This window comes from Pristiophorus japonicus, chromosome 23 (genome assembly GCF_044704955.1).
Source record: "Pristiophorus japonicus isolate sPriJap1 chromosome 23, sPriJap1.hap1, whole genome shotgun sequence".
Classification (NCBI taxonomy): Eukaryota; Metazoa; Chordata; class Chondrichthyes; family Pristiophoridae; genus Pristiophorus; species Pristiophorus japonicus.
The window spans coordinates 18686322-18710794 of NC_091999.1; the positions used below are offsets into that span (position 1 = coordinate 18686322).

At 46.7% G+C, this 24473-nt stretch overlaps 1 long non-coding RNA gene across 1 annotated transcript in view; it reads left to right on the forward strand.

Annotated features, from left to right (window-relative positions):
- The window catches only part of LOC139235314 (uncharacterized), a 39293-nt gene extending 16831 nt beyond the window's left edge, over nucleotides 1-22462 (forward strand). Inside the window, exon 3 of the long non-coding RNA XR_011588453.1 lies at nucleotides 21901-22462. This is a non-coding gene — a long non-coding RNA (uncharacterized lncRNA). The remainder of the gene's footprint in view (nucleotides 1-21900) is intronic.
- The last annotated feature ends 2011 nt before the right edge of the window (nucleotides 22463-24473 follow it).

Genomic DNA, 24473 nt, shown 5'->3' on the forward strand with positions numbered 1-24473 from the left:
GTTATTCATGCACAACATCCGCTGCCCATCTACCATACTTGTAAATGAATGACGGAGGAAGTTTTTTCTCTCGTTCGGCCCTCCTATGTACCCCCATCTCTTGTTTTTTCCTGTGCTCCGGGTACACTTCATCCACACATCGGCCTGGTATTCTATGAACAACTGATACCCTTTCCGCAATATAAACTGGAATTCCCCTCTTTCTTCCTTCATTCCGCATGCCTCACATCGTGCCGTAAAATTCCCTACTTTACAACTTTGGCCTACTGGGCATATAAAATTTCCTTGCCGCCTTGCACTATTACTGCTTTCCCATACCATATTTCCCTTCCATGCTCTTCCTTCTTTTAGGACCTCTACCTCCTGCCGGGAGTTCCCTGTCGCTAAAATGATCAGTATACCTAACGTCCATTTATAATTTTTCCAAGAATCCCTTCCCATCTTCCCTTTCTTGTTTGTTTCTATACCACTCTTGAATTAAGTCGTTATAATCTGTTCCTGAACTTTTGGGCAGTACTTTCAAGTCCAAATATTTAATACAAGAGCAGGTACAGTTCTTCAGCGAGAAGATGGCCTGTTTCTTAGTCAGGCAATCGTAGTACGTCCTGGTTCAATGCCTTTTCTTTTGTCTGTATTTCGTCGGGAAAATAATATTTACAGCGGGTTGCATGCACCCAGTTCGGGTGCTTTGCCAACTTCAGCGCGGTTCGTGTTGTGAGAATTATCTGATATGGTCCTTTCCACCTAGGAGAAAAGGATTCTTTGTTTAATGTTTTTACCAACACTTGATCTCCAGGCATAAAAGGGTGCATATTTCCTTCCGACGGGGACACCTGTGTCTGCTTTATTTGTTCATGCAGACTCCTTGCTATTTCACACATGGCCTGAGCATACTTTAGTGATTTTTCATCATTCCAAATTAATGCTATTTTTTCAGCCAACAATGGTGGTTTTACGCCGGTAGGCATTGGTCTTCCCAACAAGGCTTCATGTGGTGTCAAACCAGTATTTCGGTTTCTTTGGTTTCTCATTGTATGCAGTACCAATGGTAAGGCATCTGGCCATTTTAATCCTGTTTCCTGACATACCTTGGTGAGGGTAGATTTTACTATCCCATTCGCTCTCTCTACCATTCCCGAGGACTGTGGTTGATATGGGAGATGGAACTTCCACTGGAATCCTAATGCTTCTGCAAGATTTTGCACTATCTTTCCTGTGAAGTGTGTTCCCCTATCACTATTGATTCCCATAGGTATCCCATATCTTGGTACTGTTCCTTTAAATAGAATCTTTACTACTGTTCGGGCATCGTCTCTCCTAGTGGCATACGCTTCTACCCACCTTGTGAACATGTCTATTATCACCAATAGGTACTTAAAACCTGATACTGGAGGCATGTGGACAAAATCAATTTGCAAATTTTCAAAGGGCATACTAGGTTGGGGTAGATGATCATATTCAGCAGGTGTTTTACCTCTGTTATTTTGTTGACAAATTTGGCATGTTCTAGCAACTTTCTCAATTATTACTGATATTCCTGGTGCATACCACTGTGCATTAATAGCATGTATCATCCCTCCCTTGCCCATGTGAGCCTGACCGTGTGCCAGGTGAGACAGGGGCAAGAATAGAGACCTAGGGCAAACAGTTCGCCCATCAGGGTGATACCAAATGTCGTTTCTCAGAAAACAACCCTGGTTTTCCCAAGTCCTTCTTTCCTGCATAGTAACTTGTTGGGCTGTTTTAAGTAGTTGGATGTCTAGTGTCTGTGGAAGGGAGACTGAGACTGCTTGAAGGCAGTCTGCCTGTGCCGAAGCGGCCTGTTTGGCTGCCTCGTCAGCCCTCCTATTTCCTACCGACACTTCATCCTCACCGGTTGTGTGAGCTGCACATTTGATAACGGCTACCTTACTTGGCAACTGAATGGCGTCTAATAGATTAAGCACCAGTTGAGAGTGCTTAACATGCTTTCCTCCAGAGGTGATAAAGCCTCTGTTTTTCCATAGTTGCCCAAAATCATGGACCACACCAAATGCATACCTAGAATCAGTATAGATATTGGCAGTTTGATCTTTTGCTATTATACAAGCTCTGGTGAGGGCAAACAATTCAGCAGCCTGAGCCGAGGTTCCGGGAGGCAGGGCAAATGCTTTGACCATTTCAAGGGGGTTTACAATTGCATAGCCTGTCAAAAGTAAATCATCTGACGGCCTGTACGATGATCCATCTGTATACAGAATGAGATGAGGATTGTCCGTAGGTTCTGTGAGCAAGTCTGGTCTTGATAAGGTGGCTACTTGCACTGTTAATAGACAATCATGCTGGTCTGGATCTTCTATGTCAGTAGTAGGAAGGAAAGTGGCTGGGTTTACTACCGGTGCGCGCCGAAAGGCGTAATTAGGGTGTGACAGTAGTAATACTTCATAACCTGTTCTTCGAGACGCTGTAAAGTGTTGTGTGGCAGCGGCATTCAACAGTAATAACACAGCGTGGGCTGTTATGACAGTACATGGATAGTCCAAAACAATAGGTACCGACTTCTCCACCATGACTGCAGTAGCAGCTACAGCACGTAGACATGCTGACATTCCCCTTACCACTGGAGGCAGCAAAACCGAATAATAAGCCACTGGTCTATTTCCCCCACCGTGTTCTTGGGTCAGTACGGCTGTTGCAAATCCTCCTTTTTCATTCACATACATTTGAAAAGGTTTTCCATAATTCGGAAGTCCCAACGCCGGGGCATTAGTGATCGCTTTCTTTAACTGTTTAAATGCTTCTTCTCTCTCAGGGGTCCATTCCACCTTGGGTAGGGCATCATTCAGTGCAGCTGATCTTAGGACTGCATCCCATTCCCGATAATCAGGGATCCATTGTCTACAGTACCCAACCATCCCCAAAAATGACAAGATATCCTTCTTTGTCTTAGGTATGGTGGCTCTTTGAATTACCTGAATTCTTTCTGGTCCTAGCTGCCTTTGCCCATGAGATATGATAAAACCCAGGTACTGGACTTGAGTCTGACAAAACTGTAACTTTTGTAACGACACTCGATGCCCTCTTTCACACAGGTGTTGTAATAGTTTCAGGGAGTCTTGCATACACCTATATCCGTGGCTGGAAGCCACAAGCAAGTCGTCCGCATACTGCAGCAGTACGGACTGGTCTGATAAGGTACAGTCTTCGAGGTCTCTCTTTACTGCTGCTGCATAGACGGCGGGGCTTTCTGTATACCCTTGGGGAAACCTGGTCCAGGTGTACTGCTGTTTCTTGTAGGTGAAGGCAAACAGATATTGATTCTCCTGACTTAGTGGGATGGAGAAAAAGGCTGAACACAGATCTATCACCGTAAAGACAGTTGCTGTTGGTGGGATAACAGATAGTATAATGTTGGTGTCCGGCACCACAGGGGTGATAGGGACTACTATCTTGTTAATAGCTCTCAGATCTTGCACAAATCTCCACTCATTCGGCCTATTAACATTTGGTATGGGCAGTATTGGTGTGTTACATGGGCTCTGTGTCTTTTCTAGAACTCCTTGTTCCAACAATGCAGAAATGACTGGCTTTATCCCATCTTCTGCCTCTGGAGGCAGTCTGTACTGCTTAATGCTTGGTAACACGGCATTCTTTATTAGCTGTACCCGATGGGCTACTGCAGAGCGTACTTGTCCAACATGATTCTTATGTTTTGCCCAAAGTTCCGAAGATACTTGATTCAATGCCATTGGCAGCTTAGGGCTTGGTTGTTCAGCGGGCTGCTGTTTTTTAAAATTGGAGGCATGACCCTTACCCTTCCACCAGAGAATCCCCCTGGTGCAGGCGATGAATTCTATCTGAACATTCTGTAATTCTATTACTGCCCAAGGTCGATAGCCTGGTTGCTGTTTCTCCTTTTCAATTTCTACAATCATCGGACCCATATCTTTGGGTTTCGCTGGCAGTTTTACAGCCAATGTCAGATGGGGTGTCGAGGTCTCTTCTTTAAACCGCTTCTGCTGTAAGGGTGTCAAATTCATGGCTACCCCTAATCCTTCTGGTCCGAAATAAATGCGGGGTGTAGCTTCTATTATTTCTTCTTTATTTAGAAAGGGCTGTATTAAGCACTGGTAAGTTTCAGCTTTTTGTCGAGTGTACCAGGCTGTACAGTGAAGCTGAACTGCCTCAAAGCTTGTTAAAATTATATACATCAATTCTTCGGTATTAGAGTCGAATTTAGTTTTTAAGTTTTGTATAATTTCATGTATCAAAGGGAAATAGGAGTTGCTATTCAACTGCCAATAATAGAGGGTAGCCTTTTCTTCATTATCTTCCCTCTTTTCTCCCTCAATCCCCTTGAGGAAATGATGGATTTTATTCGGTGGGAGTTCCATGAACATTCCCTCTTGTGTACAATAAATTGTGGCTCCTAGTTTGCATAAAATCTGCCTTCCTAATAAAGGGAGATGCGCTGTTTTAGAGACTATCAAAGCCTCGTCATTAACTTGTTGTCCTTCAATGATCAATCTGGTAGGTTCACATAAAAATTCTTTCATGGGGATACCGGCCACGCCCAAACTTAAGACGGTGGTGTTGCTTACAGGTAGTCCCACAGAGGGTGGTACAGAAGACATAGTAGCACCGGTATCCACCAGGAACTTCACAAGTGTTTCCCACTTTTACTACTGCTAGAGGGTTTTCTTCTTTGTCTGCTGATAAGCGGAGGGCTGCCGCTTGTACCACTAAGCCTCCGGGGCATCCCTATGCTGATTGGTGCGGGTTGGGGTTAGAGAATGAAAACTGAGGGGCCAAGGGAGGTGGAGGTTCGGGGAAACCCCCTTTCAATCCTCCACCCTGTTTCGGGGGGTACCTGCAATCCCGGGCCCAATGCCCTTTTCTTCCGCAATTTCTACACTCATCTTGGGATCGATTTCGTTGGGGCCACTGTCCTCTTCCCCTTCCACGTCCTTGTTCCCCAAACCCTCCTTTATTATTTTGTGTGTACCCTCTTCCTTTTTGCTGATAGTATTGACCTGTCGTTTTGGCCTCATTGTCTTTATAGGTGAATAGTCCCTCCCTATCCATATTAGCTAGTACTGTAATTGTCTCTTTCCAACTTTTTCCTTGCCAGTCCAAAACCTTTATTTTATAGGTTCTCGCGTGTTGTGGCAACATACAATTTAACAAGGTTTGTACTGCCAAAGGTTCATTTTGATCCATAGGTATTCCTGCATGTTCGTCCCAACTATTTCTCCATCTGCCTGCGAAGCCGATCATTGATTCTTCCGCCTTCTGCAAGCAGCGGGTGACTTCCCCTATATCTCCGTGCTTTTTAGCTCCCTTTAATATGGCATCCTTGCCCCTGTGTTGCAACCAATGTTCCCGGGACTCATTTCCTTCTTCCTCATCATTTTTTCGCCAATCTCCGTTTTCACCGGCGGGTATAGGGAACATATCTTTTACCCCCTGCCAGGAAGACCCATAGGCCGCTTGCAATAATAATTTAACATCTCCTGGGAGTGGATTGTAAATTGTACTTGTCTGCTCAAGCCGGTTGTGAAAAACTATTGGTCTTTTTACCGGATTCGGGGCGGCCGAGATCATATCTCTGGCTTCTCCGGGAGACCAGAGTTTCAGGACTGCTGTAGTTCCTACCATTACCCTAGGATTTTGGCCGACGGGGGTTTGGGAACTAGAGTCGGCGGCTTCTTTTGCCGTTTGTTGCCTTGTTTGGTGAGGACCTCTCCTCCCTGTGTCCTGGTTTGCTACCCCTCCCTCTACTGCTTCGGCTTCCCCTGATCCTGATGCTCCCGGATCTCCTCCACCGGGTCCTCCATTAGGTGGCTGATCCGGAGGGGCTGCTAGTTCCCTCGGAGCTTGATTTCTATGGGCCGCAATTATTTCTATCATTTCCTGCCAGCTATCTTGTTTTGGGGGTTCTATACGGGGGTAAAGTCCTACTGCTGGTGCTGAGGGGATAGGAAAACCCGGAGGACTGTAAGAGGGAGGTTTTCTACCTTTTCGTTTATCTTTTTCTTCCGGTTTACTTTTGGGGGGTTGATGCCTTTTGGCAACCTCTGTCCATTTTTTAAAACAGTTTTCCATGTAGTCCTTATCCCAAGTAGGATCTCCCCCTCCTTCTTTGGTTACTTTTCTCCATTCCTCTATCAAGGATAACTTAAAACTTCCTCCATATGGCCAGTCCCCATCAGACCAACCGTACAAATCGCTACTAAACGTTACCGCGTATCTGTCGTCTCCTGTTTCTTTAATTACAGTGTCTGCCGGTGAGCCGGGCGGCACAATGGGATCTCCTACCTTCTCTCGTTGCTTTACTACCTTACGGATTTTTTTTCTCGGTTTGAGGATCTAATTTCATTTTTTCAGTCGAGGCATCGTCTTTCTTTCCTTTTCTAGGAGCTGGGCGCGAGCGCTCTGCTCGACTAGAGCCGTTTCCCATTTGTCCGGGTGTTATGTCCCACGATCCTTTCTGAAATGAGAGTTTAGTACACGCCTACAAAATATACAGTATTTTACAAAGCGCTCACCGGTGTTCTCTTTTCTGCTCAGCTCGGGGTCTCCTTTTGCCTTTTTGTTACTTTAGCTTCTTTACGGTAGCTACCTTATGCCTCAACCCCTCCCCTGGGGATCTCGGCGGCTCGTCCTTTTTAACTAAGACTGCCCAGGCACCTTCCTCCTTTCAGCTAGGAAGGTGCTTTAAAATTCCTCTTTTTTTTTTAAAAGTTAAATTTAGTTCTTTTTGGATCTCGTTATCAGAGATCCTGCCGACTACGCCAGAAACTGTCGAGGAAATTTGTAAGTTAAATTAACTCAGGCGGAGGCGTTCAGAGATGAGCTTCGAGAGAAGTTTATTTCTAAAACTAACGAAATATCTCGGAGAGCCTACTTAGTCCACACCAAGGCAGAACTCTGAATTTTACAAGCAACCTCGGTTTATCTTTATACAGTTGAAACAGGAATTTTATCTGCAACTCGCCACACATAAACATTGTATCTATTATACATGAGCATTATTCATACGAAACTGTGAGTCCAAAGTTCACCCCGGTAGGCACACTTTATCTGTTTCTTGCATAGTTTCTCTCTGTCCCTATGCTGATAAACAAGGTATCTGGAAACTCAGGAAAAGACCAGACAGTCATGTATATACAACATTCTGTTCTTTGAGGCTGATAAGTTTCGGTAATTTTCTCTAGCTCCGTGAATTCTACAGAATCAGCAAAAGCGAACTTAACCCTTCCTTTAACCTAGGACATGGATTGTTTCCTTCTACAGTTTATATTACACTAGACTCTGTCCCTGTTTATATTACACTCGACCCTGTCTCGGTTTATACTGGGTCTTTTGTGCTGGCCCAATAGGGTGTGCTGGGCCTGGAACTGGGGGTGAACACGGGGCCTGCGGGCTGTGATTGGTGGCCTGGGCCCGAGCCTGGGTGTGTGTGAAGCGGATGGTGCGGAGTGTTGTCACTCGGGACTGGATCTGCACTCGGGCTGTGTAACCCTGCCCCCCCTCCCGGGGTTTATTAACCCAAAGGAACTATTGGTTCTGCACTTTGTGACCGACAGGCGACAAGCCCCTCCCACTGTCTAGGCCCCGCTCCCCCCGAATCATTCCATGCAGGTGGTGCTGAGAAACAGGACTGGGGGAGGAATGTACTGGGACTGGGGTAAGGCACTTCAGCTGGGGGAGTCATATATTGGGACTGGGGTAAGGCACTTTGGCTGGGGGAGGCATATATTGGGACTGGGCAAGGCACTTTGGCTGGGGAGTGCATTTAAAGAGATGGAACCCTGTGAGGTGCAGCAAACATTGCAGCGTTTGGGAATGACATGGATTCATTCAGGCCGGGCAGTGGGGATTATTTCAGGGAATAACAGTGGAATTGTTTTTGTTTAAACAGATGAAACCCTGTCATTGTGGAACAACCACGCTTCTCGTGTCCTGGTCAAGTACGTGTGCAATAAGTGTCGTTATCTGGAGGAGCTCGATCTCCGGGTTTCGGAGCTTGAGCAGCAGCGAGTGTCACTGCATCCGCGAGGCTGAGAGCTACGTGGATAGCACCTTTCAGGGGGTCGTCACCTCGCAGCATAAGAGTGTGCAGGCAGAGAGGGAATGGGTGACTGCCCAGACAGACATGGAGGACCAGGCAGGTAGTGCAGGACACCTCTCAATACATCTCACTCTCTGTACTGGTGGTTCCTCAGGGAGTACAGCCAGAGCCAAGTCCAAGGCATCATGGGTGGCTCAACTGTACGGAACGGGGGCAAGGGCAAGGTCAGGGTCAGGTAGGCAATAGTGAAAGGGCTTTCAATAGTTACAGGAACAGACCGGCCTTTCTGCGGCCACCGACATAACTCCAGGATGGTAGGTTGTCTTCCTGGTGCCAGGGTCAAGGATTTCATTGAGAGGCTGCAGGATATTCTGAGGGGCGAGGGTGAACAGACAGATTCCTGAGGGGCTGGGGACTGTACAAGCCGGATAAGGTCACACCTCAACAGGGCCCCTACCATTATCCTCCCGGGGGTTTGCTAATGCTGTTGGGGAGGGTTTAAACTTGCTTGGCAGGGGGATGGGAACCTAAGCGCAGATTCAGGAGGGAGAGAAGCAAAGCTTGGAAATGGGAGCAGAAAATTCGTAAATGAGTTTCGAAGGCTAGAAAATCGTCAACAAAGTATTTTGGCCGTGCTTAATGGTATATACTTCAATGCAAGAAGTCTAGGGGATAAGGCAGATAAGCTGAGGTGTTGTTACAGCAGTGAGGAGGGATGAGATGTTGGAAGGATCATCAAATGAGGCCATATGTATTGAACTGATGAACAAAAGCGGGCCAATCACAATGTTGGGAGTGTACTATAAACAGTCAGAGGGAGATAGAAAAGCAAATATGGAGGAAGGTTTCTGAGAAGTCCAAAACCAATAGGGCAGCAATAGTCGGGGATTTCAACGACCACAGAATCGTAGACATTTACAGCACAGAAGGAGGTCATTCGGCCCACTGTGTCTGTACCGGTCAAAAAAGAGCTATCCAGCCTAATCCCACTTTCCAGCTCTTGCTCCACAGCCTTGTGGGTTATGACACTTCCAGTGCACATCCAAGTATGTTTCAAATGTGGTGAGGGTTTCTGCCTCTACCACCCTTTCAGGCAGTGAGTTCCAGACCCCCACCACCCTCTGGGTGAAAAGTTTCTGCTCAACTCCCCTCTAATCCTTCTACCAATTACTTTAAATCTGTGCCCCCTGGTTATTGACCTCTCTGCGAAGGGAAATAGGTCAGTTCAGAGAAGGTTCACAAGGTTGATTCCTGAGGTGAAGGGGTTGTCATATGAAGATAGATTGAGCAGGTTGGGCCTATACTCATTGGAGTTTAGAAGACTGAGAGGTGATCTTATTGAAATGTATAAGATGCTGAGGGGGTTTGACAGAGTCGATGCAGAGAGGATGTTTCCCCTCGTGAGGGTAACTAGAACTAGGGTGCATAGTTTCAGAATAAGGGGTTGTCCATTTAAAATGGAAATGAGGATTAATTTCATCTCCCAGAGGGTGGTGAATCTTTCGAATTCTCTACCCGAGAGAACTGTGGAGGCTGGGTCATTGAACATAATTAAGGTGGAGATAGACAGATTTTTGATCGATAAGGGAGTTGACAGTTTATGCGAGAGTGCAGGGAAGTGGAGTTGGGACCAAGATCAGATCAGCCATGATCTTATTGAATGGCGGAGCGGGCTCGAGGGGTCCGATGGCCTACTCCTGCTATTTATTTGTCCTTATGTTCTTATGTCCTTCCTATCCACTCCATCTGGGACCCTCATAATTTTGTACACAGTTCCACCCTCAGCCTCCTCCATTCCAAAGAAAACAACACCAGCCCATCTTAACATTCTTCAGCTAAAATTCTTCAGTCCAGTCCAGGTAAATCTCAGCTGTACCCTCTCCAGTGCATCACATATTTCCTGCACTGTGGTGACCAGACTGTGCGAATACTCTAGCTGTGGTCTAACTAGTGTTTGACACGGTCCGAGCATAACCTCCAGAGTCTGGAACTTACTGCCTGAAAGAATAGTAGAGGCAGGAACCCTCATCGCATTTGCCAAAGTACTTGGATACGCACTGGAAGTGCCGTAACCTACAGGGCTATGAACCAAGAGCTGGAAAGTGGGATTCGGCTGGATAGCTGTTTTTCAGCCACACAGACACAGTGGTCCAAATGGCTTCCTTCTGTGTTGTAAACTGCTATGATTCAATGTCACCTGTCTGATATAAACCCACTCCAAAGTCACTGACACCAATCCCCTCCTGTCTGATATAAACCCACCCCACAGTCACTGACACCAATCCCCTCCTGTCTGATATAAACCCACCCCACAGTCACTGACACCAATCCCCTCCTGTCTGATATAAACCCACCCCACAGTCACTGACACCAATCCCATCCTGTCTGATATAAACCCACCCCACTGTCACTGACACCAATCTCCTCCTGTCTGATATAAACCCACCCCACAGTCACTGCTCCCAATCCCCTCCTGTCTAATATAAACCCACCCCACAGTCACTGACACCAATCCCCTCCTGTCTGATATAAACCCACCCCACAGTCACTGACACCAATCCCCTCCTGTCTAATATAAACCCACCCCACAGTCACTGACACCAATCCCCTCCTGTCTAATATAAACCCACCCCACAGTCACTGACACCAATCCCCTCCTGTCTAATATAAACCCACCCCACAGTCACTGACACCAATCTCCTCCTGTCTGATATAAACCAACCACACAGTCACTGACACCAATCTCCTCCTGTCTGATATAAACCCACCCCACAGTCACTGACACCAATCTCCTCCTGTCTTCCATATTACAAATGAGGTCTCAGATGTCTGTTAGGTCCAATGCGGGAGCTACAGTCTCTGTCGCAGGTTGGACAGACGGTGGTTGAAAGTACGTTGGTTGAAGTGCCGGTTTGTTGAAGTGCTTGGGTTGTCGTGTGCTCCTCCCACCGTCAGCACTTGGTCTCCGCTTGCTCCAGGTGGAGAGACTTGAAGTGTTCGACGCCCTCACGGATTATTCTCTTCCACTTTGAGCGATCTTGTGCCAGGGATTCCCAGGTGTCGGCGGGGATGTTGAACTTCAAGGAGGCCTTGAGGGTGTCCTTGAAGCGTTTCCTCTGCCCCCCGGGGCTCGCTTGCCATGTTGAAGCTCCAAGTTAGAGTGCTTGCTTTGGGAGTCTCGTATCGGGCATGTGGACGATGTGTCCCATCCATCGTAGCTGATCGAGCGAGGTCAATGCTTCAATGCTGAGGATGTTGGTCTGTGCGAGAACAGACGTTGGTGCGTCTATCCTGCCAATGGATTTGCAGGATATTCTGGAGGCAGCGTTGATGTTATTTCTCCAGTGCTTTGATGTGCCTGCTGTACATAGTCCATGTCTGAGAAGCGTGTCTGAGGGCAGGTATCACTACTGCTCGGTAGACCATGAGCTTTGTGCCGGTTTTACGGTTCTGGTCTTCAAACACTCTATGCCTTGGGCGACCGAAGGCTGTGCTGACACACAGAAGGTGGTGTTGGACCTAGTCATTGATATGTGCCCTTGTTGACAGGAGGCTCTCGAGGTATGAAAAATGGACCATTTTACCAAAGGCCTCATCGTGGATTTTGATCATCCGGGGTGGGGTGTGGGTGAAGGGCAGTGCTGTGTGGTGGGGATAGGTTGATAGAGCACCTTTCTTTTATGGAGATGTTTAGTGTAAGGCCTATGCTCTCAGACACTATGGTGAATGTGTTGATGATGGTTTAGAGCTCGTCCTCTGAGTGAGCGCAGACACAAGCATCATCTGCATATTGTAATTCGATGACAGAGGATGGCACGACCTTGGATCTGGTCTGAAGGCGATGGAGGTTGAACAGTTTCCCATTTATTCTGTAGATTATCTCCACTCCAGCAGGAAGTTTACTGACGGTGAGATGTAGCAATGCAGCAAGGAAGATGGAGAAGAGCGTGTGTGCAGTGACACAGCCTTGCTTCACCCCGGTCCGTACATGAATTGGGTCTGTGGTGGATCCATTGCTCAGGATCACAGCTTGCATGTTATCACATTTGGACAGCCAAATTTGAAAAGTACACCCGATAATCCCTCACGGTTGACAGTGTCAAAGGCCTTGGTCAGGTCAAAGAAGGTTGAACCAATTCCACAGTCACTGACACCAATCTCCTCCCATGTGATATAAACCAATCCTTGTCACTGACACCAAGTGGACTGGGAAAATATGTTCAAGGGTAAGACTAGAAATGCAGTGACAAACATTTAATGAGATATTTCATAATCTCAGCAGAGAAATAAAGATGCTAAGAGAAGGATGAACCATCCCTGGCTAACGAAGGAAGTAAAGGATGATATCAAATTGAAAAAAAAGCATACAATGTTGCGAAGGACAGTGGAAGGCCAGAGGATTGAGAAATGTTTAGAAACCAGCGAAGGAGGACGAATAATAAGAAAGACAGAGATGATAGCATACGAGATCAAACTAGTAAGAAATATAAAAACAGACAGTAAGAGCTTCAACAGGTATGTAAAAAAAGAAACGAGTCGCTGAAGTAAACGTTGGTCCCTTAGAAGATGAGACTGGAGAATTAATCATGGGAAACACGGAAATGGAAGAGACTTTGAACAGATATTTTCTATCGGTCTTCACAGTAGAGGACACTAAAAGCATCCCAATAGTTGTTAAAGGAGTTATTGTGGGGGGTGGGGACCTGAAAAGAATCACTAGAGATAAAGTAGGAAGCAAACTAATGGGATTAAAGGTGGACAAGTCTCCTGGACCTGATGGCATGCATCCCAGGGTCTTAAAAAAAGTGGCTGCAGAGATAGTGGATGCACTGGTTGTAATCTACCAAAATTCCCTGAATTCTGGAGAGGTCCCAGTGGACTGGAAAACTGCAAATGTAACATCCCTATTTAAGAAAGGAGGGAGACAGAAAGCAGGAAACTATAGACCAGTTAGTCTACCATCTGTCAATGGGAAAATACTGGAGTCCATCATTTAGGAAGTAGCAGCAGGACATTTAGAAAATCATATTGCAGTCAAGCAGAGCCAGCATGGTTTTATGAAAGGGAAATCATATTTGACAAATTTGCTGGAGTTGTTTGAAGATGTAACGAGCAGAGTGGATAAAGGACAACCCGTTGATGTATATTTGGATTTCCAGAAAGTATTCGATAAGGTTACTGCACAGGCTAAGTGCTCACGGGGTTGTCGGTAATATATCAGCATGGATCGAGGATTGGGTAACACACAAAACAGAGTCGGGATAAATGGGTCATTTTCAGTTTGGCAAACTGTAACTAGTGGGGTGCCGCAGGGATCAGTGCTGGGGCCTCAACTATTTATAATTTATATTAATGACTTGGATGAAGGGACCGAGTGTAACGCAACCAAATTATTGATGATACAAAGATAGGTGGGAAAGCAAGTTGTGAGGAGGATGCAAAGAATCTACAAAGGGATATAGACAGGCTCAATGAGTGGGCAAAAATCTGGCAGATGGACGACAATGTGGTAAAATGTCAGGTGATCTCCTTTGGTAGGAAAAATAACAAAGCAAATTATTATTTAAATGGACGATTACAAAATACTGTTATACAGAGGGATCTGGGGTTTCTTGTATATGAAACTCAAAAAGTTAGTATGCAGGTACAGCAATTAATCAGGAAGGCAAATGGAATGTTGGCCTTTATTGCAAGGGGATGGAGTATAAAAGTCGAAGTCCTGCTACAACTGTACAGGGTGTTGGTAAGACCCAGCTGAAGTACTGCGTACAGTTTTGGTCTGGACTTGTCTCCATTCCCATGCCGAGGGGATTTCTACACCAGACAGGAGAGGAACCAGGGAGTGAACCTGAAGGTACCTTCTGTGGCTGGGTTCAGTTCTATACTCCATGCTTACCCTCCCTCCCATCTCTCCCCTCCCCTTAACGTGCTGACTGTGGCAGGGTTCAGTTCGATACTCACTCCTTCCCCTCCCTCACATCTCTCCCCTCCCCTGAAGGTGCTGACTCTGGCTGGGTTCAGTTCTACACTCACTGGTTCCCCTAACCTGAAAATGATCACTCTGTCTGGGTTCAGCTATACACTCATTGGTTTACTTTGCATTCCTCCTCTGAAGGTGCTGACTCTGGCTGGGTTCAATTCTACACTCACTGGTTCCCCTCCCCTGAAGGTACTGACTCTGGCTGGGTTCAGTTCTACACTCACTGGTTCCCCTCCCTCTCCTCCCCTAAAAGTGTTGGCTCTGGCTGGAACAAATTCTACAATCACTGGTCCCCTCCCCTTAAGGTGCTGAATGTGGCTGGAATCTGTTCCAAACTCACTGGCTCCCCTCTCATCCAATGCAGATGCTGAATCTGTCTGGTTTCAGTTCTGCACTCACTAGTTAACATAAGAAATAGGAGCAGGTGTAGCCCATCCGGCCCCTCGAGCCTGCTCCTCCATTTAATACCATCATCGCTGATCCGATCATGGACTCAGGTCCGCTCCCCATAACCACTTATTCCCTTATCGTTTATAAATCTGTCTATTTATGTCTTAAATTTATTCAATGTCCCGGCTTGCACAGCTCTCTGAGGCAGTGAATTCCACAGATCCACAACTCTCCAAGAAGAAATTTCTTCTTTTAAGTGGGCGGCCTGTTATTCTTAGATTATGCCCCATAGTTCTCGTCTCCCCATTATCAGTGGAAATTCCTCTCTGCATCCACCTTGTCAAGCCCCCTCATAATCTTACACATTTCGTTAAGATCACCCCTTATACTTCTGAATTCCAATGAGTAGAGGCACAACCTCAACCTTTTCTCAAAAGTCAACCCCCTCATCGAAACATAGAAACATAGAAAATAGGTGCAGGAGTAGGCCATTCGGCCCTTCGAGCCTGCACCGCCATTCAATGAGTTCATGGCTGAACATGCCACTTCTGTACCCCATTCCTGCTTTCTCGCCATACCCCTTGATCCCCCTAGTAGTGAGGACTACATCTAACTCCTTTTTTAATATATTTAGTGAATTGACATCAACAACTTTCTGTGGCAGAGAATTCCACAGGTTCACCACTCTCTGGGTGAAGAAGTCTCTCCTCATCTCGGTCCTAAATGGCTGTGTTAAGTTCCAGACATTGACATCATTCACTTTGTTCCTGCACCAAGATGACCACACATGCACTCTGCTACTCATTGAATCAAAATAGCGGAGCGCTGAACCAGCCTTCCTGCATGAAGATGGCCGCTGTTAGTCTGGGCCTGTGACCGGGATAAAGCCCCGAAGCTGCAACCGCCAATATTCCAGTTATTATTCCGGGCTTGCAGCGGGCGCCGGTTGTTTATGAAGCCTCCCCGGCTCCCCGCTGGTCCATTTCTCCAATCTATCCCACTGAAAAGGACACTTCTGAGGAGCCTGTACTAAACGTGTTACCGCTGCCATTACACGCACCGCGCAGGCTACAAACACAGCCAGGGCCCGCGCCTGCGCACTGAGCTCCTGTAGTCTGGGTGCGGCACATTCTCCCTCGCGGGGCATGCTGGGTACATAAGACCATGAGAAATAGGAGCAGGAGGGGGCCACCCCGACCCCCGAGCATGCTCCCCATTCAATAAGGTCATGGCTGGTCTGATCATGGACTCAGCTCCATTCCCTGCCCGCTCCCCAGAACCCTTCACTCCCTTACCACACCTGCAGTATTGTGCACTGTTTTGGTCTCCTTCTCTAAGTAAGGATATCCTTGCCTTGCTTAGATACAGAGTAAATCTTCCTCAACACTATCCCACTAGACATTCCAAGGTGAGATATGGAGTATATCTCCCTCAACCTGTCCCATGCATTCCAGAGTGGATATTCTTTTTCCCTCAATCTGTTTCAGCGAATACACTGATGCGAACACCTTCTTGCCTTTTCGTAAAAGACCTTTATTGAAGATTCTCCGGCCAGAACTTGTCAAGACAAAGGGACACTCTCAATCAGAGCTAATTTACCTTCCCCTGGACAAGCGCCTTTTCAGCGCGACACAACAGTTATACATTTTCAAAACAGAGCACATTTGATTAGCACTTGGTCTATCCAATCCCTTTCTGCCTCCCCCCCACCCCCCCGAGTACGTCCAATGGCAGGCAAAAAAGTCTCCCAATTAGGGCTGGTGTCAGGGTCAGGTTAGTTATAGCTTTGCTACACTGTCTTCCCTTATCAGTAAAGAACCCAATTAGTTTCCCTTCCTCCTTATCAGTAAAAGCTATTACTTTTCCCCTTCTATCTAGGATTGTTTTCTTTCTTTGTGCCGCCTTGCGTCTTTCTCATGACCCGTGTTTAACCTCAACTTCAACTCTTGGTAACCCCTTTTTTTCTGTCGATTCTGCAGTTGTCTGCATCTTGACATTTCTTTAGCTATTTTCCCATGATTCCCTATCTCCATCCTTTTGCCACATTCTCTATCCATTTGCCACATTCTCTATCCATCTACCACATTCGCAACCCTTCTTTACACATTGTCAGATACTGCATTGGTTAGATAATGAATAAAGCTCACTCTACACTATCCTGTCAAGCACTCCCAGGATAGGTACAGCACGAATTAAATATACAGTAAATCTGTGCCAAAGGAACTGTACCCAGTGAGAGTCAGTGCCAGAGGAAACTACAGCATGGGATAGATACAGAATAAATCTCCCTCTACACTGTTCTGAACAATCCCAGGGCAGGTGAAGCACGGTTTAGATGATCATAGCCGGTCCCTCGAACGAGGATGATTTGCTTCCACATGAGTTCACAGATGTTTCAATGAGGGACCCGATGTTCCAGTCCTGACCTCCAATTGAGGAGGTGGAAGATGCCTATGGGTGGATTGTTTTTAACGTGTGGTGACTGTTGCACACCAGCCACGACACGGGCATGACAGAGCTAGGATTGGTCCAGTGGCAAGGGTTAATCAGGATTACTGGAGACCTGTTTTGCTGTACGGAGCTAGTGTGCACAAATATAACAGTGCGGGCTGGTCCGTGCTGCCTCTGGGCTCTCGCCTCTTTTGCGCCCGATACCCTCATTCGCTGCACCTCCGCCACGATCTCTCGCCACTCCTCCACCACAAACATTCGCTTCACCTCCAGCACGATCCCTCTCCGCTCCTCAAAAAAAACACTCGCTGCACCTCTGCCACGATCTCCTGCCCCATCTCTGCACCAAACATTCGCTGACCCTCCATCACGATCACCCACCAAATCTCAGGCATGCTCCCTCATCACTCCTCTGCCTCGATCACTCGTCACAAGTCCAGCACAACCTTCCATGTTGCTCTGCTGTACCAGGGCCCTGCCGATGCTCCTGCTCACGCTCCAAATGGAAATCTGGGCCCTGATGATGTCACCCAGTCATCTACCTCGAAGCCGTCACACATTTTTGTCAGCTCACACTGAAGCTGCAGTGGTTCACTCCTGCTCTTTTTACAGCCCCAACCTGTGGAGATGTTCTCTCGCAGGTTGGGGTGGCCCATGATGTGATACATGGGTTAGATACAGTGTAGAGCTCCCGCTACGCTACTCTGCCACATTAAATACTCTCAGGTGAAGTACAGCACGGTTTAAACAGAGAGTAAAACTCTCACTACACGGTCCCATTAAACAATCCCAGGGCAGGTACAGCATGGGTTATATCCAGAATAAAGCTCCCTCAACATTGTCGCAACAAACAGACGAGGGCCGGTACAGCACATATGAAGTACATGTCCCACAAACACTCCAGGGCAGGAACAGCATGGGATAAATACAGAGTAATTTCTCCCTCTACACTGTTCCAGTAAAAAAATCCCAGGGCAGGTATAGCACAACTATTTTGTTGTTGATCTGTAAATCAAGTGCCCCCTGATTAAAGCTGGGGTGGGGGGCACTATAACCAACAAAATAAACTAATTAAACATTGGACAGTAAACTTAAATCAAATTAAAATTTGGTTGCTGGGGGTGATGATGCACTCCAGTCACTCTGGCTGAGGAGCTCCTCCCATTGTCACAGTGTGCATTTCGTCCTCCAAGGGGTATAACAGATATGAGTAGGTACACAGTAAGGATCCCAATACACTGTCCCATCAAACTCTCCCAGGGCAGGTACAACATGGATTCAATACAGACCAAAGCTTCCACTGTACAGTTCCCAGGGCAAGTACAGTACTGTTTAGACATAGAGTACATCTCCCTCTAACGTCCCAGGCATTCCAGGGCAGATACAGCATTTATTAGATATTGAGGCGATCTCCCTCTATAATGTTCAACCAGACATTCCCAGGGCAGGTACAACACGGGTTAGATACAGAGGAAAGTTCCCTCTACACCGATCTATCAAAAACTCCCATCACAGGTACAGCACGGGTTAGATACAGAGTAAAACTCCCTCTACACTGTCCATCAAACACTCCTCGGGCACGTACAGCACTGGGTACAAACACTAGTTTATGTAGGTCAGAATGTGGGAGGAGTGCATTGGAATAGTCAAGTCCAGAAGTAAAAAAAGGCATGGATGAGGGCTTCAGCAGTGGATGAGCTGAGGCATGAGCGGAGATGGGCGATGTTACAGAGGTGGAAATAGGCATTCTTAGTTAGTTTGTGGATATGTGGTCAAAAACTTATTTCAGGGTTAAGTATGTCACCAAGGTTGTGAACAGTCTGGTTCAGGCTCAGACAGAAGTTGGGGAGAGGGATGGAGTCGGTCACTCGGGAATGGAGCTTGTGGTAATGATGATTACAAATATCAGAATATTTCACAGGCTATCACGTGCAAAATGTGTGGATGAGTTTTTAATATTCAATCGGTTTCAAAAATGTGTTAACTGATCTAGAAAGTAACGGATTTCAAATCTTATGCAAGACAGTTCAATAAAGGGGTGGTTCAAAAGATTTCAGCTGAGTTTAAAGTGGGATACTGCAGTTAAGCCTACTACAACCACAACTCATGTATGCAACTGGAACAAATTTGGGGTTTGATATGCTAGAAAGCGAACTAGATGAGAAGTGATATAAGTTAGATTAAGAAAAAGCCCGAAAAGGGAACAGTCTGTAACAGAACATCAATTAATCTCCTCTGAACATGGAAGAATCAAATATTCAACAAACTGTGTTTGAAACAAAGATAATTTATTCAACATTTATAGAGGGTATTGATCTCCAGCTTTACAATCTATATTAACGACTTGGAAAAAGGGACTGAGTGTAACATAGCCAAGTTTGCTGATGATACAAAGATCGAAGGAAAAGCAATATGTGAGGAGGACACAACAAATCTGCAAAAGGACATAGACAGGCTAAGTGAGTGAGCAAAAATTTGGCAGATGGACTATAATGTTGGAAAGTGTGAGGTCATGCACTTTGCAGAAAAAATCAAAGCAACATATTATTTAAATGGCGAAAGATTGCAAAGTACCGCAGTACAGCGGGACCTGGGGGTACTTGTGCATGAAACGCAACAGGTATCTTGGCCTTTATTGCAAAAGGGATGGGGTATAAAAGCAGGGAAATCTTGCGACAGCTGTATGTGAAAACTGCGTGCAGTTTTGGTTTCCATATTTATGAAAGGATATACTTGTTTTGGAGGCAGCTCAGCGAAGGTTCACTCGGTTGATTCTGAGCATGAGGGTTTCACTTATGAGGAACGATTAAGTAGGTTGGGCCTCTACTCACTGGAATTCAGAAGAATGAAAGGTGATCTTATCAAAATGTATAAGATTATGAGGGGGCTTGATAAGGTGGATGCAGAGAGGATGTTTCCACTGATAATGGGGAGTCTAGGATTAGAGTGCATGATCTTAGAATAAGGGGCCGCCCATTTAAAATAGAGATGAGGAGAAATTTCTTCTCTGAGGGTTGTAAATCTATGGACTTCACTGCCTCAGAGAACTGTGGAAGCTGGGCCGTTGAATAAATTTAAGACAGAAATAGACAGTTTCCTAAACGATATGGGTATGGGGAGCGGGCAGGAAGTGGAGCTGAGTCCATGATCAGATCAGCCATGATCTTATTGAATGGCGGAGTAGGCTCGAGGGGCCATATGGCCTGCTCCTGTTGCTATTTCTTATGTTCTTATGTTGAGATATAGGGGTTATTAAGATAACCAGAAAAAAACAAGAGCTGCCAGAATGAACGTGGTTCAGTGCCCAATGCAATCACAGTAAATCATAGAAACATAGAAAATAGGTGCAGGAGCAGGCCATTCAGCCCATCTAGCCTGCACCGCCATTCAATGAGTTCATGGCTGAACATGAAACTTCAGTACCCCCTTCCTGCTTTCTCGCCATAACCCTTGATCCCCCGAGTAGTAAGGACTTCATCTAACTCCCTTTTGAATATATTTAGTGAATTGGCCTCAACTACTTTCTGTGGTAGTTGAATGATGTTCTAATCTTTCTCCTCAGCCTATTTAAAACTCAGATGAGGAGGAATTTCTTCTCTCGGGGGGTTGTAAATCTGTGGAATTCTCTGCAGCAGAGAGCAGTGGAGTCTGGTTCATTGAATATATTAAGGTGGAGATAGCCAGATTTTTGAGCGATAAGGGAGTAAAGGGTCCTGGGCAGCGGGCAGGGAATGGAGCTGAGTCTATGATCAGACCAGCCATGACCTTATTGAATGGGGAGTATGCTCGAGGGTGCGGGTGGCCCACTCCTGCTCCTATTTCTCATGGTCGTATGTACCCAGCATGCCCCGCGGGGGAGAATGAGGCGCACCCAGACTACAGGAGCTCAGTGCGCAGGTGCGATCTGGCTGTGTTTGGAGCATGCGCGGTGCGTGTAATGGCGGAGGTGACACTTTTTGTACAGGCTCCGAAGAAGTGTGCTTTTCAGCGGGACGCAGCGGAGTAATGGACCAGTGGGGAGCCAAGAAGGCTTCATGAACAACCGGTGCCCGCCACAAACCCGGAATAATAACCGGAATATCGGCGTTTGCAGCTTCGGGGCTTTTTCCCGGTCACAGGCCCAGGCTAACGGTGGCCATCTTGGTGCAGGAAGGCAGGTTCACGCCGTAATTTTGATTCACTGAGCAGCACAGCGCATGCGTGGCCATCTTCATGCAGGAAACAAAGTGAATGATGTCTGTGTCCCGAACTGAACCCAGCCAGAGTCAGTACCTTCAGGGGAAGGGAACCAGTGACTGTAGAACTGAACCCAGCCAGAGTCAGTACCTTCAGGGGAGGGGAACCAGTGAGTGTAGACCTGAACCCAGCCAGAGTCAGTACCTTCAGGGGAAGGGAACCAATGAGTGTAGAACTGAACCCAGCCAGAGTCAGTACCTTCAGGGGAAGGGAACCAGTGAGTGTAGAACTGAACCCAGCCAGAGTCAGTACCTTCAGGGGAAGGGAACCAATGAGTGTAGAACTGAACCCAGCCAGAGTCAGTACCTTCAGGTGAAGGGAACCAATGAGTGTAGAACTGAACCCAGCCAGAGTCAGTGCCTTCAGGGGAACGGAACCAATGTGTGTCGAACTGAACCCAGCCAGAGTCAGTACGTTCAGGGGAAGGGAACCAGTGACTGTAGAACTGAACCCAGCCAGAGTCAGCACTTTCAGGGGAGGTGGGGAACAGTGAGTGTAGAACTGAACCCAGCCACAGGCAGAACGTTCAGTGGAGGAGAGGGACAGGAACCATTGAATGTAGAACTGAAGCCAACCAGAATTGGTGTTGAAAACTGGGAGTGGAGGAGAAACAGGCCAGAAATGTGTGTTGATTTGTATTTCAGCACAGCAGGAGGGACAATGTGTGGGACAGGGATTTACAGCTTTGGAAGAACAAGAGAGGAAAGAATGTTCCATGGAAACTATATGTATCTATCCTGAATTTGTGTCTTGTACTGACAGTGATGAGTTTTGTTATCTCCTTTTACAGCGTATTAGAAGGGGAGATTTTCAGACAGGAAACACAAACCAAACATCGCGTCAAGATCTGACGGAGTCAATCGATTCATCAGGACCTGAATATCATCGGCCTTTGAAAGTGGAAGGAGAAATGTTTGTCTGTTCTGTCTGTGTAAAAAGATTTCAAATATCTGTGTGACTGGAAAAGCACCGAGACACACACACCCGAGTGAGTGTTCCAGGGCACTGCCTGTGAAAAGACCTTTAACCAGTTACACAGCCTGAAGAAACATCACACAATTCACAGCGGGAAGAAACTGTAAACGTGTTGTGTGTGTGTGGGCGAGGCTTCAACTGATCGTCCAACCGTCCAGAGTCACAAGGATACCCGCACCATGGAGAAACCATGGAAATGTGGGGACTGTTGGATGGGATTCAGATCACCATCTGTGCTGGAAATTCATCAACGCAGTCACACTGGGGAGAGGCCATTCACCTGCCCTGTGTGTGGGAAGGGATTCACTGTATCATCCAGCCTGCTGATGCACCAGCGAGTTCACACTGGGGAGAGGCCGTTCACTTGCTCGGAGTGTGGGAAGGGATTCACTGCATCATCCGACCTGCTGAAACACCAGCGAGTTCACACTGGGGAGAGGCCGTTCACCTGCTCGGAGTGTGGGAAGGGATTCACTTGTTCATCCAACCTGCTGAAACACCAGCGAGTTCACACTGGGGAGAGGCCGTTCACCTGCTTTGAGTGTGGGAAGGGATTCACTTGTTCATCCCACCTGCTGACACACCAGCGAGTTCACACTGGGGAGAGACCATTCACCTGCTATGAGTGTGGGAAGGGATTCACTTGTTCATCCCACCTGCTGACACACCAGCGAGTTCACACTGGGGAGAGGCCATTCACCTGCTCTGAGTGTGGGAAGGGATTCACTCAGTCATCCATCCTGCTGACACACCAGCGAGTTCACACTGGGGAGAGGCCGTGCACCGACTCTGAGTGTGGGAAGGGATCCACTACGTCATCCTACCTGCTGAAACACCATCGAGTTCACACTGGGGAGAGGCCATTCACCTGCTCTGAGTGCGGTAAGGGATTCACTCGGTCATCCCGCCTTCTGACACACCAGCGAGTTCACACTGGGGTGAGGCCGTTCACCTGCTCTGAGTGCGGGAAGGGATTCACTTGTTCATCCACGCTGCTGACACATCAGCGAGTTCACACTGGGGCGAGGCCATTCACTTGCTCTGAGTGTGGGAAGAGATTCACTCAGTCATCCCACCTGCAGTCACACCAGCGAGTACACACTGGGGAGAGGCCATTCACTTGCTCTGAATGTGGGAAGGGATTCACTCAGTCATCACACCTGCTGACACACCAGCGAGTGCACACTGGGGAGAGGCCGTTCACCTGCTCTGAGTGCGGGAAGGGATTCACTACATCATCCACCCTACTGAGACACCAGCGAGTTCACAAGTGACTGCAGGAGTTGGATTCTGTTGTTATTGAGGCTGTTAATCACATCCCGACTGAACCATGTTCATTCGGACAGTTGGGGTTTGTCTCTGCTGATGTTAATAACCATATAACTGGGCTGGACTTTAATATTCTGGATATATTGCTGATTGTGTTCTCGGGGCTGCAGTGTCCATTTAAGAAACACTGTGGGTTATCTTACCCCTTAATTCAGCAACTCTCAACGGAAATTTAGTTTGCAATAAAATTATGAACTTTTACTTTAATCCTAAATTGATCTTTGGTACAAAATCTACAATAGTGTGTGAAAGTTTCCACTGAATATAATCTCCAATTGGAAATAGCTTGCTGACAATTCTTAATGACTTGCCTATTACACACAGTGGCCCCTCCATATCCACCAGAAAGAAGGGGAATGGGAATTGGTGGGGAATCAGTGTACCCAAATGTTGTCCTTCCCATCTGGGTGTATCAATCATCTCGGCACGAGAATGGAGACAAGTCCAGACCAAAACTGTGCGCAGTAGCCCAGGTGTGGTCTGACAGTTGTAGCAGTACTTCTCTACTTTTAGATTCCATCCCCTTTGCAATAAAGGCCAGCATTCAGTTTGCCTTCCTGATTAATGCTGTACCTGCATGCAAACTTTTTGAGTTTCATGTACAAGAATCCCCAGATCTCTCTGTATAACAGCATTTTATAATCGTCCACATCTAAATAATAATTTGCTTTTTTTTTCCTACCAAAGTTAATCACCTGATATTTTACCACATTATAGTCCATCTGCTAGACTTTTGCCCACTGATTGAACCTATCTATATCCCTTTGTAGATTCTTTTGCGTCCTCCTCACAACTTGCTTTCCCACCTATCTTTGTACCATCGGCAAATGTTACACTCGGTCCCTTCATTCAAATCATTGATATAAATTGTAATTAGTTGAGGCCCCAGTACTTATCACTGCGGCACCCCACTAGTTACTGTTTGCCAACCTGAAAATGACCCATTTATCCGGACTCTCTGTTTTCTGTTAGTTTGGCAATCCCATATCCATGTTGATATATTACCCCCAAACCCGTGAGCTCTTAGCATGTGCAGTAATATTTTGTGTGGCACCTTAT